The sequence below is a fragment of the Prionailurus viverrinus genome, chromosome B3, assembly GCF_022837055.1.
Source record: "Prionailurus viverrinus isolate Anna chromosome B3, UM_Priviv_1.0, whole genome shotgun sequence".
NCBI lineage: Eukaryota > Metazoa > Chordata > Mammalia > Carnivora > Felidae > Prionailurus > Prionailurus viverrinus.
In genome coordinates, this window is record NC_062566.1 from 44745492 (window position 1) to 44761602 (window position 16111).

The 16111-nt window shown below is 38.8% G+C and overlaps 1 non-coding gene across 1 annotated transcript; it reads left to right on the top strand.

Annotated features, from left to right (window-relative positions):
• The first annotated feature begins 8782 nt into the window (after positions 1–8782).
• On the top strand, positions 8783–8902 carry LOC125169339 (small nucleolar RNA SNORA51). Its single transcript, XR_007153647.1, has one exon. It is a non-coding gene; the product is annotated as a small nucleolar RNA SNORA51 (small nucleolar RNA).
• Positions 8903–16111: the final 7209 nt, after the last annotated feature.

The following is a 16111-nucleotide window of genomic DNA, read 5'->3' on the forward strand; positions in this document are numbered from 1 at the left end:
GTTGTTAAAAAATCTTTGCCTTTATACCTATCTTATTTTCTCTCCTTCCACTTAAAACCCTGAAAATAACTTGCTACTTCTTACTTCTGCTCTTTTGATTTTTGATGTATCTTTTCCTCTTCCTGTTCTTACCAGCTTCGTTGTCATCCAACATGCCCACTTTTCCCACTGGTTTTGTGGTTCTGAGTGGAAATTTTTTTCTCACTTTTTTTTGAGCCTGAAATCCCAATCCTGGTAAAATGCCCTAACAATTGACCATTTATCATAAGAGAGCATTTGAAAATTTTCATAGTCTCATGCCTAAGGAGAAAGAAAGGAACAGATTTTCTCGTGGAGCCTTGTGGTACCTCAGATGCCTCCTAAAGTCTGGAGACTCTGGCCAAGGGAGAGAAAATCTTCCTTTGACTTGGCTTGCTGTATTCAGTCTGTAAGCTGATTTGGTCTTCTGCCACTTCCCCTTGTGTCATTCTCTATATCTCGAAGTTAGTGGTTGAGAGCACTATCCATTTAGACAAGTGGCAGCTCGTAAAAAAGAAAGTGAGACTTGGAAATGAAGCCCAGGGACCTAATATAGTTATTGTAGTAGCAATTATTTCTATAGTTCTTAGAAGTTGGGAAGACTGTCAATATGAATTTTGTAAGATACCTGGTAATAAGTGTTAATTTGAACTAGCATGATGTGTGGGATGTAGCCTGTGATTGAGACACAACTTTGTTTTTGTCTCCCATCTCCTAGTAACTTGCACCTATCCCTGGATGAAAACTCCAGCCAACCCAGGACTCTTCTGGTCACTCTCAGGTAATAACATTGCCATAGTCGTTTAAGTTGCAGACACAATCTTAATTCAGCAATTGGAATGCCTAATGTTAGCAGTTGGAATAAGTCAAAATGCTGACAGCTTAAAACATAAAGAAATTTCACCTTTACCATTAAATTCTTGTTATGGTATTACATTTTCCTCCTTTTACCTCCCCCCTGCCCCATGCTGGCTGCTTGCAAGGGGAAAAGGGGATGTGCTGTTTCTTCACTTTTCACAAAAGTGAAAGATATTTAGCTTTGTGAATAATTCCCCTTTGCCTTCCAGACTCACCAACAATATTCCCTTTTTGAGAAATCTATTTCTTGCTCCTAGAGAGGTAGGATAGTATAGTATGGTTAAGAATGTGGAATTTTGTGTCTGATTGGGATTAAGCTTCTAACTTGGGGAAATTTCCCTCCTCTGAACACTAGTTCCTGATATGTTAAATAAAAACACCTCATTGAATTACTGTGAATATTAAATGAGTTTGTGAGTGAGAATAGCCAAATATAATGTCTGGCAGATATTTACTCAATAAATGTTTGATTATGGTCACTTTTTGTGTTCCAAGCCCCAACCCCTTTCTGATTGTGGTAGGTATTTCTAGTACTCTTCCATATCTGTTTTTTCTTTCCATAGCATCATTAGTCTGGGAAGATGACTCCACTCAGGCATAAGCTGGGGCAGGAGGCTAGAAGTGGACCCTGTTGGAGACCACCCATATCCCACTGGCACCTCTCATTTCCATGCGCTCCAGTCCACTAACCAAGCACTAGCCCCATGACTCCGCCTAAGGGTTGCTTCTTGCAACTGCAGCCTGCTCTGCTGTGCATGGGATAGGCCAGTTGTAGAAGAATTATGTCCTCACCCAGTGAATACCCCAGCTCCTTCACTCCTCAGGTGGGATACTTGTAAGGCACATGTTCCACATTGTTTCTCAAAGTTTTCTGGTGTGATTGAACTCCTGTTGCCCATAGTGGAAAATTACTTGATAACATACCCTATATTGGCTTCCTTTCCTTTCCTGTAGTTGCAGATTGGGTGCATTAGCATGCAGGATGTTTATTAAGAGTTCTTTTGGGATCAATACCTGTGCAAAGGAGGGGAAAGAAGCAGAGTAATAGAGGGAGAAGTTGGACCATAATGCAGTCCAAACAGAGCCTCCACTGACCCCTTGGGGAGCTCTGCAGTTAGAATGCTCTTCAGAGTTGTCCTGAGTTGGGGGAGTGGATTGGGCATTTTAAACACTACATTGATTAGTCACTGGGTATGAGTTGTGCTTAGGAGGGAGACTGACCTTGGGAGAGGCAATTTTCTTCAGAAAAGGCAATCTCCAAAGAAGGCCGATGGCTGAGGCTCTTTTGGTAACACTTGAAGACTTTCTTCTTGAGGGAAACTGGACAGTGCATCACAGTGCCAAACATACCTAGGTTGCCCATTCCTCCACCAGTGTTTTCTGAGCTAATCTCCAAAATAAACCACTTGACCTTGAATCTTTTTCTCAGTGTTTGTTTCAGGGGAACCCCAAGCCAAGATAGAGCTTTCACAGTACTACTTGGAGAGCTTACTATGTGTCCACTGATGCTGCCAGTTACAGGAAACAGGGATGTGATTTCTGTCCAGGGAATCCAAAGAATAGACTGCTTTGCTGGTGGGGGCAACAGAAAGGTTACTGCGTAGTGGTTAACCTGTATCCCATTGTTTATTGGGGAAAAGAGTGAGTGTGAGTGTTTTCCATGGAGCAGAGATGGGCCTTATGTGAGAGAGAGCCTGAGTGGGCTTGGCTAGGTCTTGACCAGCTGGCAAAGGGCCCCCGTAGCAAGAAGCTGGGGATGGACATCAGATTCCTGGGGGTATGGAGAGAGCACATGTGCCTATTCAATGTAATAAAACCAAGAAGATTAATAAAAAAAAGTCTTGAATATAATTCCTCCTGCCTACATTAATTATAGAAAACCTAATTTATTTGCACTATACAGTAACAGTGTCCAGGGGGTTTTCTGGACTGCTGATCTTTTCACATTCATCACTCCAGCTATTTGCATTCTGGCAGCCAATCCAGACTCTTTATATGGAGGATTAACTATTCCATTTCAGGGCTATACTTTCTTTTTTCACATTCCCTTTTGATTAAATCCACCACAGAGGATAATAGAATAATCAAAGTTGTACTACCTCTGGTCATGATTGTACTATTATTCTTAATCAGGGCGTTTCAAAAGACCATATTAATGATTTATATTTTCTACAGTAGACGTCACCACACAACAAATTTCATAACAGTTCACTATTTCTAATTGTATGATATTCAATCAAACATTTGGCAACTTATTGTTTGCTTGGGTTGGTCAGACCAGGTTAACTGGAGTCCTTAAATGTTCAGTCCTTGTGCATAAGTGTTCAATCTGGGTGGTATTCCCTTGGCCAGCAACAAATGTATCATTCTGGAACATCATATAAAAACCAAATTCAGCAATGCCACAGAAGAAAAAAAAAGTTTTAATTAACACTTTATTCTCCATCTCCCCAACTTTGGTATAAATGTTATGTGATTTCCAGAGATTTTGATTTCCATGTAGTTATATTAATCCCCAGATACATCATAAATGTTGAAAGATTTTAAAGCATCAACTTAATCCCATTTTGCCATTATATTTTTAATGAAAAAATAAAATTTTGGTGAGTAGTTAAGGAAGTGAATCAAATTCCAGTGACGTCAATATCTTCAATTTAAAAACGTATCTAAACAAAAAAGCGGGCACAGTGCTTTTCAAACTTGACTATACACACAAATTGCCTAGGGGCCTTGTTAAGATGAGAGTTTTTATTTGATAGATCTGGGGTAAGGCCTGAGATTCTGCATTTCTAACAAGGTCCCAGGTGATGCTGATGTTATTGTTTGTGGACTGTATTAGGAATAGCAAGGACACAGAAAACTTTTTAAGCCCTTGTGAGTTTAACCAAAACGTTCACTTTAACATTTCTTCATAAGCCAATTTGCATAAAGCTAGCCTAGTTACCCAACTGCTCCAGGGTTAGAGACTAACTCTCTCATTAAATACTAAGATGCCATTGATTGCTAAATGAGTCATTATTTTATGTGCTGCTAAGAAGGGAAAATGCTGATAATTAAACTATAATGCATCCTGATTTCAGAAATGTTAAAATATGAGTTTTAGAACTGAATAAATATGGTGATTTCTCTGATTTCTTTCCAGCTATTTATCCTCTCCTAGGTACTTTTCCTATGAGGTAAGTACTGTGATTACCTAATTTTATAGAGGCTTGGAGTGAAATTACTTAAAATGGCATAGCTGGAATTTGAACCCAGATCTCTCTGAGTGGGGAGCCCATGCTCTCAACCTCTCCCCAACAGGAAGGGCTATTGTCCCTGAAGAAAATGTTCCCCTGTGCTGTCTCCCATGGCATTCCCTTAAGGTAACTGCACCCACAATACTATCTGTGACTGCTGTATGTCCTATTTAAACACATCTTTTTCAGCTTGGCTTCTTGTATTCATCACTCTACTGAAGTGGTTTGTCTTAAACTCAACAGTGACCTCTTTACTTCCAAATCTAGCAATCTGTTCTTTCAGTTTGAATTTTCCTTGACTTAATCCCTATCTGACATAGCCTACAGTTCTGTCCTTGAAACTCCCTCTTCTGTGTTTTTAGTAACTTGCTATTTATGTTTAATGCTTCTCTGGTTATGAGTAAATCTTATTTTGGCTAACCTATTTATTCTCAGCTTTTTCCTTTGCAATGGTGTATCAGAAATGTATGAGAAGGATCCAGTTGGTTTCTAAATCCTCACTGAATGAAAGTGATGAATTTGGGGGTGCAAAACAAACTTTTAGTTTGAAATCATGGATCTTGCTAGAACCCTCTCTTCTTTGCTCCTGTGTTGTGCATATTTTTATTATTGAGTTTATAGTGTTGTATTCTAATTATGTTCACTTGTCTTTGAATCCTACTTGATTGAAATCCTTGTGGGTAGAGATTGTATTTTATTTCTGTTCCTCCAACCCCTGTTCAACACCTGGCATATAAATGATTCAACACTGCTGAGGCAGAACCATAATTCACTATTGTAGTGGTAAGAGAAACCGTTTCCTGATATCTTGTGTTGCAAGGAAATGTTACTTATGAGGCCTCTAGCCCAAGGAACAGATCAGTCAGGATGGATCAGGGGACTGTGGTGATGTCTTTTCTCTTTTTTACGTGAAGACTTCATAGGTCCCAGATTGAAATTAGTCTTGGATTATTTGCTAGTTTTTGGTAGCTAATTTGGAAGTTCTGATTTTTTCACATATGAGGGTAAAATTAGCCTTTGTCTGGATGACAAACTCTCCTATTGGAAAAAAAAAACCATCAAAGGTAACCCTATAATATCATTTAAAAGATCATTGTATCAAAGATTGTAGGGTTAAAGATTCTGTCAAGAAATGGTTCCCAAGAATTTTGGATCAGTTGCTTTCTGGAAGTGCTCAACTTGTCCTTCTCAAGGAGCTTCTTTTCCTCATATCATCTGACTCCCTTAGCCCATTCACAGCTCAGACTAAGAGGATGTAAGTCTGGGGAAGATTAGGTCCATTATGGGCTAGCATGATGGGCTTTCATCACTCTTCAGTTTGTTGGGTCATTTTGATTAGATTTGATCCAGTTCATTGTCTGCTTCTGAAGCCAGTCATGTATATCCACAATTAATGGTAATTCAGCCATGTAACAAAGATGTTTTTTAAAAGAATTGAATTGAATATTTTTTAAAAAGAGGGCAATGACATAATCATTGACCCTACTATAAATAATTTTAATGGTTGATTTTAGAGTCCATTATACCTATTTCTCCTTTGTTTTGTCAAATGATTCAAGTTCAATCCATAAAGCACTTTTCTTTTTTTTAATTAAAAACATTTGTTTTAAGGGGAGCCTGGGTGGCTCAGTTGGTTAAGCGTCTCACTTTGGCTGATGTCATGATCTGGCAGTTCGTGGGTTTGAACCCTGCTTTGTGCTCTGTGCTGACAGCTCAGAGCCTGGAGCCTGCTTCCAATTCTGTGTTTCCCTCGCTCTCTGCCCCTCCCCCACTCCTGCACTCGCTCGTGCTCTCTCTCTCTCTCAAAAATAAACATTAAAAAATAAAAAAGTTTGTTTAATGTTTGTTTATTTTTGCGAGAGAGACGGAGAGCACGCTTGAGCAGGGGAGAGGCAGGCAGAGAATCTGAGGAAGGCTCTGATCTGTCAGCGCAAAGCCTGACGTGGGGCTCCAACCCACCAATGGTGTGATCATGAACTGAGCCCAAGTTGGATGCTCAACCCACTGAACCACCCAGGCGCCCTGTTATACCGCACTTTTCTTAAGCCACTAATTTGTCTGCAGAGCTGCAGCTGCAGAATGTTTTAAAAACAACCCAGGTAGCTGCAGAGGCCATAGAGAAGCAGTGTGGCAGGAAGGCCAATAGAGGGCGCTGGGCTATTTGAGATAACTTAGGAAGAGCTGGAGAAGTCTGTTAACCAGCCTTTCAAAGAGAAGAAGAAGAAAAAAAAAAAAAAAAAAAGAAGGCACACAACGTTTTTTATCTGATTCTCTGAGGAGCACAATGGAATTTTAAAAAGTGAAAATGGAAAAATTATCTTTAGGTCTGACTTCTATGCAATGAAAATTTTCAATGCTGGCTGTTGATCAGTTACAAACATCTTATACAACCTAATGTGTACACACTCTCCTCTCTATTTCATTTTGCCAGGGGGTCGATAGTAAAGTATTTAAATTATTCAAAGATCAGGCTGTGGAAGTAATTTGACTCTTGTAACTTTGTGGGTGACAGTTGGAATAAAAGAAACTCTGATTATGTAATATCTGGTTCCTAGTGAATATCGTTTTTCCTTCTGGAATTCTGCTTACCTCCAACCATTCCTTCCTTCCTATCTTCTTTCAGAAGCTGGAGTTGGTGCTTACTTTCTATAATCTTCTTTGGGGGAACGGATTGGCAAACTTATTATTCTTGTTCCTTCTCTTAGTGTCTTTGGATACCGAGATTGATTCTTGCCCCTTGCCTTATTTTCTGTGTTTTCTCAGAGACCTCAGTTGGAGAAAGTTAGGAAGAAGGTGGCAGATGAAGGAAGCTGGGACAGTGGAGGCTGACTGAGTTTGGAAGATATATTCATTGGCTTTCTGGTTGGTTGCTTGGGTCTCTCAATTCTTTTTCCACACTCCGCCCCCTTTGCCCCCCAAACCTGCTTTGGTCACATGGCCAAACTTCTTTATTTTAGCCCTAGCAGCTCTCTCCCTTTTCATTCCATACACATTTCTCCAGTACACTTTCAGGCCTCTGATATTTGTTATCTCCTAAAATTGTTTCAGAGTTTTCCCTCAGATAATGTATCATGGTTACAGCTCGCTGGGTAGGTAGGCGATTTTCACTGCCAAAGGTCTAAAGCATCTCATAAAAACAACTTATGTATATATTATCAAAGAAAAGCAAAAACTTGTAATTATCTCAGAACTTTAAAATTCGTTATAGCAATATAAAAGTGCTCTTAAGCAGGGAATGCTCCATCTTTCCTTTGAATTCATCTATACTTTGTTTTAATCAAGCGAATCTCACCGGTTCTGAAACAGTTAAAAATTTATAAAACCTCACTCATATTACTTCAGTGGATTCTTGGACTCAAGTTCTTTAGGGATAATAATTTATCTTCAATAATTTATTTTGAAAAGAGTCATATGACTTAAAATAGGATGGTTGTAAGGTAATTTATTCATTTGAAGTTAGTGGCAAATAGTTGGTTAGGGCAAGCTAGCTGAAACAGAGATTGAAATATCCATTAAGGAAAAAGTTTAGAACACTAAAATTTGACCCCCAGAATAAGCAGCAGGAAGAAGGATGGATAATGGGGAAAAGCAAATAAGAGATTTAGAGTGAGATATGTTTGTTTTTGAGAATTTATCTTAAAGAGTACCTATAAAAAATTATGAAACATGAAATGAATATAAAAAGTCAAGGAAAAATGAATTATTCTCTTCTCCTGAGACAGTAAGAAATGGGTAAAGGGAGTAAAGTAATGTTAAACTTAGGACTTTTTGTAAATTACCTCTATTCCTAAAGCACATGTACACTTTTCTCTGAAAACCTAACACATTTCAATTCTCTAGCTATAAATGCCTCCATACAGGTTGTTTTAAATTTTTTTTAATGTTTATTATTTTTGAGAGAAAGAGAGACAGAGTGCAAGCAGGGGAGGGGCAGAAAGAGAGAGGGAGACACAGAATCCAAAGTAGGCTCTATGCTCTGAGCTGTCAGCACAGAGTCCGACACGGGGCTCAAACCCACAAACCATGAGATCATGCATGACCTGAGCTGAAGTCAGACGTTTAACTGACTGAGCCACCCATGCGCCCCCATACAGGTTGTTTTATAATGAATTTCCAAAGGTATCCTTTACTGCACTTCAGAGTATTGTATTCTATAGGCAATTAAATCATTATTGGTCAAAGTGATATAGAAAGGGGAGCTCTCCCTTTGGATTATATATGATTGAGGTTTGGGGTAAGCTCTAAAATTCTGAATTCTCATCCTCAGTAGAATTCCATTTTGGATGCATCTTTTTATTAATAATTACTTGATGCCAGTTGTGTCAGAGTTTTGTGTTTGGTCTGGGCCTACATAGTAGAAGGGCAACCATAGAAAGCCTGTTGTGACTTGAGTCTTTGGCTGTGAAATGAGGGACCCTGAATCATCCGCTCTGCCTCGTTATTAGCAGGGCCCCTAAACCTGTTTTAGGCATAGTCGTTGCAGATGTTAGTATCTTATTAATGCTATGGGAGGGGCATTGCCCTGTACGCAGTAGATGCACCACAAGATCTGTGTTCTAGGATATACATGGTTCAGTATAACCAGGGTAACAGAGTGTGCTGGAGTCACTTGGCAAAGTACTGGTTTTAGAGATGAGATCTAGGAGAAGAGTTGGCCCATTCAAAACCTGAGAGTGCTTACCACAGACTGTGTTCTTCTACTGATGGTACAGAAAAAGGAAGCAGAGTAAATCTACCCATATACACCACAGCCCAGGCCCTTTGCCTGCATTGTGAATGGGGAGACATGGAGTTGGGGAAAATATTAATTAATTAAAAAAGAAAGAAGAAAAAAGAGAAAAAAATCCCTGAGGCTGTTTGCCTCAGTGGCCTCAGGTAATCTGTATATTCTCTTTGGGAGGCTGGGACGTTGAGAGGAGTGGTTGTAGGATAGAAGTAGAGGAATGCTGATTGCAGGAACCAAAGGTATTTCCCTCTTGGTGGAAGCTTGGTTGATTTGGAGAATATGACAGATGCTTTGGTTTTGGAAGTAAGACCTAGAGTAGATGGAATGGACTACTGTCCTTCAAATAAGAAAGCTGAGTGCTGGGGAGGAGGGGGGATTGGAGTCATTAATTGGCATTTTGGTAGGAGTTTATGGTGTGTAGGCAATAACCCTAACATCTTCATTCTTTGGCCTCTTCCTTCTCCTGAAGGCTTGGGAGGGGTGTCTTGAAATTACAATAAGAAATTAGTAGAGCCAAGAGTTCTACTTTTAGGTAGAAATGAAGTTTTGTTGAGGAATTGTCATCATTTCCAAGGAAGTCATGAGTGGCAGAACAATAGCCAAATATTCCAGACTAGTAGTGTGAGAAGGTACCTGAAAGCAGAATATCTCTGAGGGGTACTGGTGTCCCCCCACCCCTCCCACCCTTGGCAGAGCATGTCTGACTTTTGGCTCATTGTGCCTGTGGCTAGTGGGCAGTGAAGAAGAAATAGAACACCACTGGGCTACTACAGCAGCAACAGGCAACCTCTCCTTTTTGTACTAGAGACTTTGACCTTCAATTACTTGTGGGTTCTTAGCTTCTACCCAGATGGCTGAAGCTACTTACATATGACTTTTGCATAAATGTGATACTATTGTGCATATTTTAGGGATTTTTATAGGATTTGTTAACCAAAACACATAAATCTATTCCTATCTGCTAGACTCTCAGACTTTGGTATATGGAATTACTCTCAGACTTTGGTATATGGAATGAAAGATAAAAGTTGTTGTAATCAAAGGAAATGCATATTTGATTTCAGATTAATTGAACTGAAGGTAGAAACATGAAAATGCATTAACTCTAACAGTAGCTTTAAACAGAATAAACTATGGACTTTTCAAAGGATTATGATTACCCTTAATCATGCCAAAATGAAGCTTGAAGCAATTATGGATAATACAGATGTATTATTAATACCAGCTGAAACCCAGGTTTTGATTATGTAAGAAAACAGGCTTAGACTTTTGGCAGATGGTTAACTTAAAAGTTCAAGTAAATCCAAGTTTTTAAATATGGAAGATGTAGGGAGCATTTCAGCTTGATAAACCCAGACTTATTTTCTCCACAGGAAATCATTGAAACTGGAATTACCTCAGCAATTTACAAATGTGACTCTGTTCTTTAGAAAGTAACTGTGCCTTTGTTTTTCTGAATCCTCAAGTTTATAATTTTCTAATGCGTTGTGTTTGTCAAACTATGACGTGGAAGCCTTTTTTTTTTTTTTTTGACATGTGTAGACTTCCATTAGCTTTTCTTCTCCTTTGTTAACCTTCCTTGATTCTCTTTCTATGGAAGTCCCTGGATTGTGATAGTGTAAATGGGCATCATGATGGATGGGAGATTCTTTCTTGCTACAGCAGTGTGATTCCCAAATGAATATGGAGCATGGAAGCAGGACAAATAAATGTACTGAAGTTGGTGGAGCTAATAGAATGGTTTCTTACAGTTTAACAAGGGCAAGGAAGAATCTTTGACTTAAGTTCAGTCAGAACTGTACACCAGGGTCAAGGATGTCAGCACTGTTGTCTCACTTTTTGGCTTCAGTATTCTAGAGCAGGGTATCTGCCGTGCTGTTTTCCCCTGTTACTGCTTATAAGAGGAACAGCATTTTTACTCTGCAGGAAAGTGGAGGAGTGAAAAGACAAGAGCCCTGGGAAATCACATTATCTTTCATCAATTAGGCAATTGTGTTTTATGAGAGAATGTGATTTGAGTTTCATCTGAGTATAAAACAAACTATTGGGAAGAATTTGGTCGCAAATATCCAATGTAGCTTTTTGGAGTAGAGGAATAAAGTGGAAAATGACAGCAAGATTGAGAGAAAGAGAGAAATAGAGAAAGAGATGATAGAGATCAGATTTTTACCTGAAAATAACATGCAGGTGCATACTAAACCACCTGCAAATCTATGCGCTCTTTCTAACAGCTTCACAACTGAATGCTATCTTTAGGAAAATATAAGTAGAGATTACTGACTGGGGATGAATGGAATCCCCTAAAGTGAGTACATACTTTTCATTTTAGAACACTTTATTGTTAAAATGAATCATTATCAAGGAGAAGGAAGACATGGTTTCTCATTTTAAGAAATTTCATCCTATCAAAGGAGAAAAAAAGGACAAATACAAACAAGACAGAAAAGAACTAACATTTATTAAACACTTATTTGCTGGGAACTAGACTAAATATAACATTACAACACTATAGACAATATACCATATTTTTTGCATATGCCATATTTGTTGTAACACTATGAAATAGGCATTATTATCACATATTTTACTGATAAAAACTGAGAACTAAGAGGTTAAATAGCTTGCCCAAAGTCACATCAATTAAAAGACAGATCCAGGATCTGAATCTGGAAATCTGACTTCAGATGCTAAAGTCTTAATCACTGTGCTCTACTATCTCATTGGCACCTCAGTGCCCTTTTATTGATCATTAGAGAATATGATCTTTATATGTGCCATCTTTATATGTGCCTAATGGTTGAATAGCTAGAACATGAAGGCTGGTCAGCATGGCTAGCCTGATAAGAGTCAAATGGGGCTGAAGAGGAGTGGCTTTATGGCCAAAAGGCATTTAAAGAGGCAGGGAGAAAATATGAATTGATCCTATACAGAGGCAGTTGAATAATTTCCTGGACTGATTCCATGTCTTAATTTCTCTTTTTTAAAAAGTAATTTTCTTAATTTTCTAGACCATCCTCTAATTAAGGGGCTCACAGATGTTTATTCATTATGTTAAAAATTCAAGTTTTAATGGTGTAGTCTTAAGAGACTCAAACAAGTAACAATTAGCTCTGTGGCTTTTGGCCAAGCAGTGTTAATGCCTAAATCCATCTAATATTTCACTTGGCCAGACTGTAGGATAGCATTCTCCTACTGTAATTTCCCTTGCATCCTGACTTTCTGCAGTAAATGGCTCTACCAAGGAAATGAGCCACTATCTAAGCCTTCTTCCTTGTACCAGTTGGTTTTAATGACACTTGTAGTCTTTCCCATAATTTCCCAAAGTGACATGTTGCTTAAATAGAACCTGTTCATTTATGAATTCATTTGGCCATTTAGTCCTTTCTTCTTCCTTCCTTCTTTACTCCTTCCCTTCTCCTTCCTTTCACACATCTTTCTTCTCTTCTCTTTTATTCCCTACCACCCTTTTGCCCTTTCGTACCTTCAAGGGTAATTACTAGGTTCTCAAGAAATGCTAGGCCTTGTACTAAGTACTGTGGAGGGCATAGATACTCCATATCTACATCTACATAGATAGATATGTAGGTAGATATTATAATTGATTTTTAATCCATTTAATGAATATTTATTCAGTGCTTCCTGTATGCCAGGGCTCTATTATACAAGCTAGAAACAGAGTTGGGTACACAATAAAATTTCTTTTTCTCAGTAAGTTGTATTCCTGGGTATGTACTGGGGAGACAGACAAAAAATATATCACATGTCAAGTAGTGATAAGAGCTCTGAATAAAAATGAAGAAGAGAATGGAGAGAGATGTGATGGGGAATGTATTATTTTTACAGAGGCTGGTCAAGGAAGGGTTCTCTGACAAGATTACATTTGATCAGAAATACATTTATCTGAGGGAAAAGTAAGTACCAAGGCCCTCAGGAGATTCATTTCTAACAGGGAAAAAAAGGTGTAAAGGTAAATAACTGTAACAGAAGGTAGAAAGGGTAAGTGCTGCAAGGGAGATGTTGAAGAGCTACTGAACTGGGTAAGTTTGGAGGAAGGGGATAAAACTGCCTGCTGTGGAGGGGGTATTATGGAGAGCAGGCCCCATTTCCAAGGGGGTAAGGTAACTCACACACTCTGATGCCTCATGCAGAGCCTTTCCCCCAGACCTTCTCTTGAAGAAGGACCAGTGTCCTTGATTATGAGACAGTTGGGCTGTACATCTAACCAAGGAGCCCTTTGGTTAAGATGCTGAGATTCTAAGGATGGAAACAAGTTACACCACATGTTCAGTTTTTCTTTTAATTTCATACTCCTTGAAATCATATTTCCTTTTATAAGAAGACTAACCTTCGGGGCACCTGAGGGTGGCTCAGTTGATTGAGCATCTGACTCTTGATTTCAATTCAGGTCATGATCCCATGGTTGTGGGATTGGCTCTAGGCTGAGTGTGGAGCCTGTTTGAGATTCTCTCTCTCCCTCTGCCCCTCTCCCCCATTTGTGTGTGTGTTCTCTCTCTCTGAAAGAAAGCAAGAGAGAAAGAAAGAAAGAAAGAAAGAAAGAAAGAAAGAAAGAAAGGAAGGAAGAAAAAAGACCAAACATCTATGCCCAATGTTGGCCACCAAAGGCAAGAAGGCAAAGGGAGTACTTTTGTTTTTAGATAATTGCTTTGTGCTCAAGATTAGGATACCCCCATTTTTACTTGTTTTGGTCAGTGTGGCAAGGTCTTAGTTCTTCTACTAGAATGCAGATACCCCAGTGAAAAAGAAAGCACTTAACGCAGTATCAGCTAACATTTGACTATTAGCTAGAAAGTGTACAAACAAGGAAGTATGAAAATGAAACATAGAAGTTTATATCATAGTTTAATTTTTAAACTGGGATACTGGCAATGACTGAATATAGGACACTAAATGGAGAAGTATTGGATGGAAAGAGTACAGGATGGGTGGAAAGATGAAAGAAAGAGAAAAAAAATATTCCTTAACAGAACAGATGTATTCACATTGCAAAATTGATCCAATAGAGACCTCTCAACACAGAGTTACAGATATGTTTAGAAGAGAAAAGATACCTTGATAAGCCACTTGAAGCAAAGGTGAGACCATAGGATAGGATATGGGGGTCTGCAGGAGCCATGGCAAACTTGTGATAACTTAAGTAGTGTGCCTTAGAAACAAATAGGGATGTATTTATTTATTAAAAAAAAGTTTATTTATTTTTGAGAGAGATCCCAAGTGGGGGAGGGGCAGAGAGAGGGGAGCAGAGAATCTGAAGTGGGCTCTGTGCTGACAGCACTGAGCCGGATGTGGGGCTTAAACCCACGTACTGCAAGATCATGATGTGAGCCGGTCGGATGCTCAACCCACTGAACCACTGAGGTGCCCCTCCAGTAATATTTTCTATTCACTCAAAATATATTGATTGGAGTGTGCACTGGGTAGAAATTAAGGGCAAGAATACCTAAGGTAGAGCACCATTGAGCTGGATGGGAGTGGATGATGAGAGGACCCCTGATTTCAATATTCACTCAGCAGAGGTAGAGAAGCAGAGGCAGCCGTTCCAGTGTCACCCTCCCCAACCCCTAAAATGGGCAGATATCCCAAGGATCCCACTGCATTTTTCTACAATCCGTACCATGGAGACTTAAATCTATCTTTATCTAGATATTAAGAAATAGGTCAATGCCAGCTGATATCTGGATTACATATACTTTAAAAACTACTATAAATTTTCATTAGGATGTTAGCGAATCAGAACTTCAGAAGTGTGGATTAAAGTGCAAGCTCCAGTGTTCAACATGAAGGGGAAGGGAATGTTTGAAATTTAGCACTAAGTGACTCTTCCTTTTAATAGATGGGAATAAAACTGTCTTTGGTCAAGAATTATTTTATTTGTCTGTATCTCAGGATGGTCTTTCACAGAAGTGGGTTTTTGCTATTGGGACTCTGGGAGTAGAGGAGTTCTATGCTATTATTTCTTTTCATGGCTCTCAGTGCACATTTAGAATCTTTGAATGTCCCACTCAATTTCTCTGTTTTTTGAAGTTTTGGGAAACTCCAACTATCAACAGAGGAAAAACTTGCATAAGGCTGAACAGGGTGATGACTGAGTCATTACAGTGCTCTTATTTGAATACTAACTAGCCAAGAACAGTGAGGTTTCAAAAACCTTCCAGTCCTCTGGGGAGACTTTTGATTTCTGACAAGATGATTAACTGAGCCTGGGTTGCTTTCTCTGTCACCATACCAACACCAAATCGCTGCAGAAGTCAGAGGGAAGTCAGTGGGATTGGCAAACTGAAAAACAAAGAAGCAAACAAACTCAGAAACACTGAGCAAAGAACATGTCTGGGTTTCACAGTGTGGGAAATGGCAGCCTGGTTTGGAAGAGGACTGGACACACCAGACTTCCACTGCCCTAGACTCAAGTGACTGCTGAGCACTTACAATGTGGCTAGTCTGAATGGAGATGTGCTGCAAGTATAAAATACTCCCCAGATTTTGAAAACTTAGTATAAAAAAAAAGGAATGCAAAGTACCTCATTAATTCATTTTTGTATTGCTTACATGTTGAGATGGTAATATTTTGGATATATTGGACTAAATAAAATATATTATTTTTATGGATTTGCTAGGACTTCTGTAACAAAGTACTCCAGAGTGGGTGGCTTAAACAACAGAAATTTACTTTCTCACAGTTCTGGAGGCTAGAAGTCCAAGATCAAGATGTTGGCAAAGTTGATTTCTTCTGAGGCCTCTCTAATTGGTTTTTATTTATTTTTATTTTTATTATTATTTTTTATTTAGATTCGAGTTAGTTAACATATAGTGTAGTATTGGTTTCAGGAGTAGAATTTAGCGATTCATCACTTGCTCATCCCAACAAGTGCCCTCTTTAATGCCCATCACCCATTTAGGCTATCCCCCAACCCAATAGTCCTCCAGCAACCCTCAGTTCGTTCTTTGTATTTAAGAGTCTCTTATGGTTTGCCTCCCTCTCTGTTTTTATCTTATTTTTCATTCCTTTCCTCTATATTTATCTGTTTTGTTTCTTAAATTCCACTATGAGTGAAATCATATGATATTTGTCTTTCTCTAACTTATTTTGCTCAGCATAATACACTCTAGTTCCATCTACATGATTGCAAATGGCAAGACTTCATTCTTTTTTATCACTGAATAATATTCCATTGTATATATATACCACTTCTTAATCCATTCATTAGTTTATGGACATTTGGGCTCTTTCCATAATTTGACTATTGTTGATAGCACT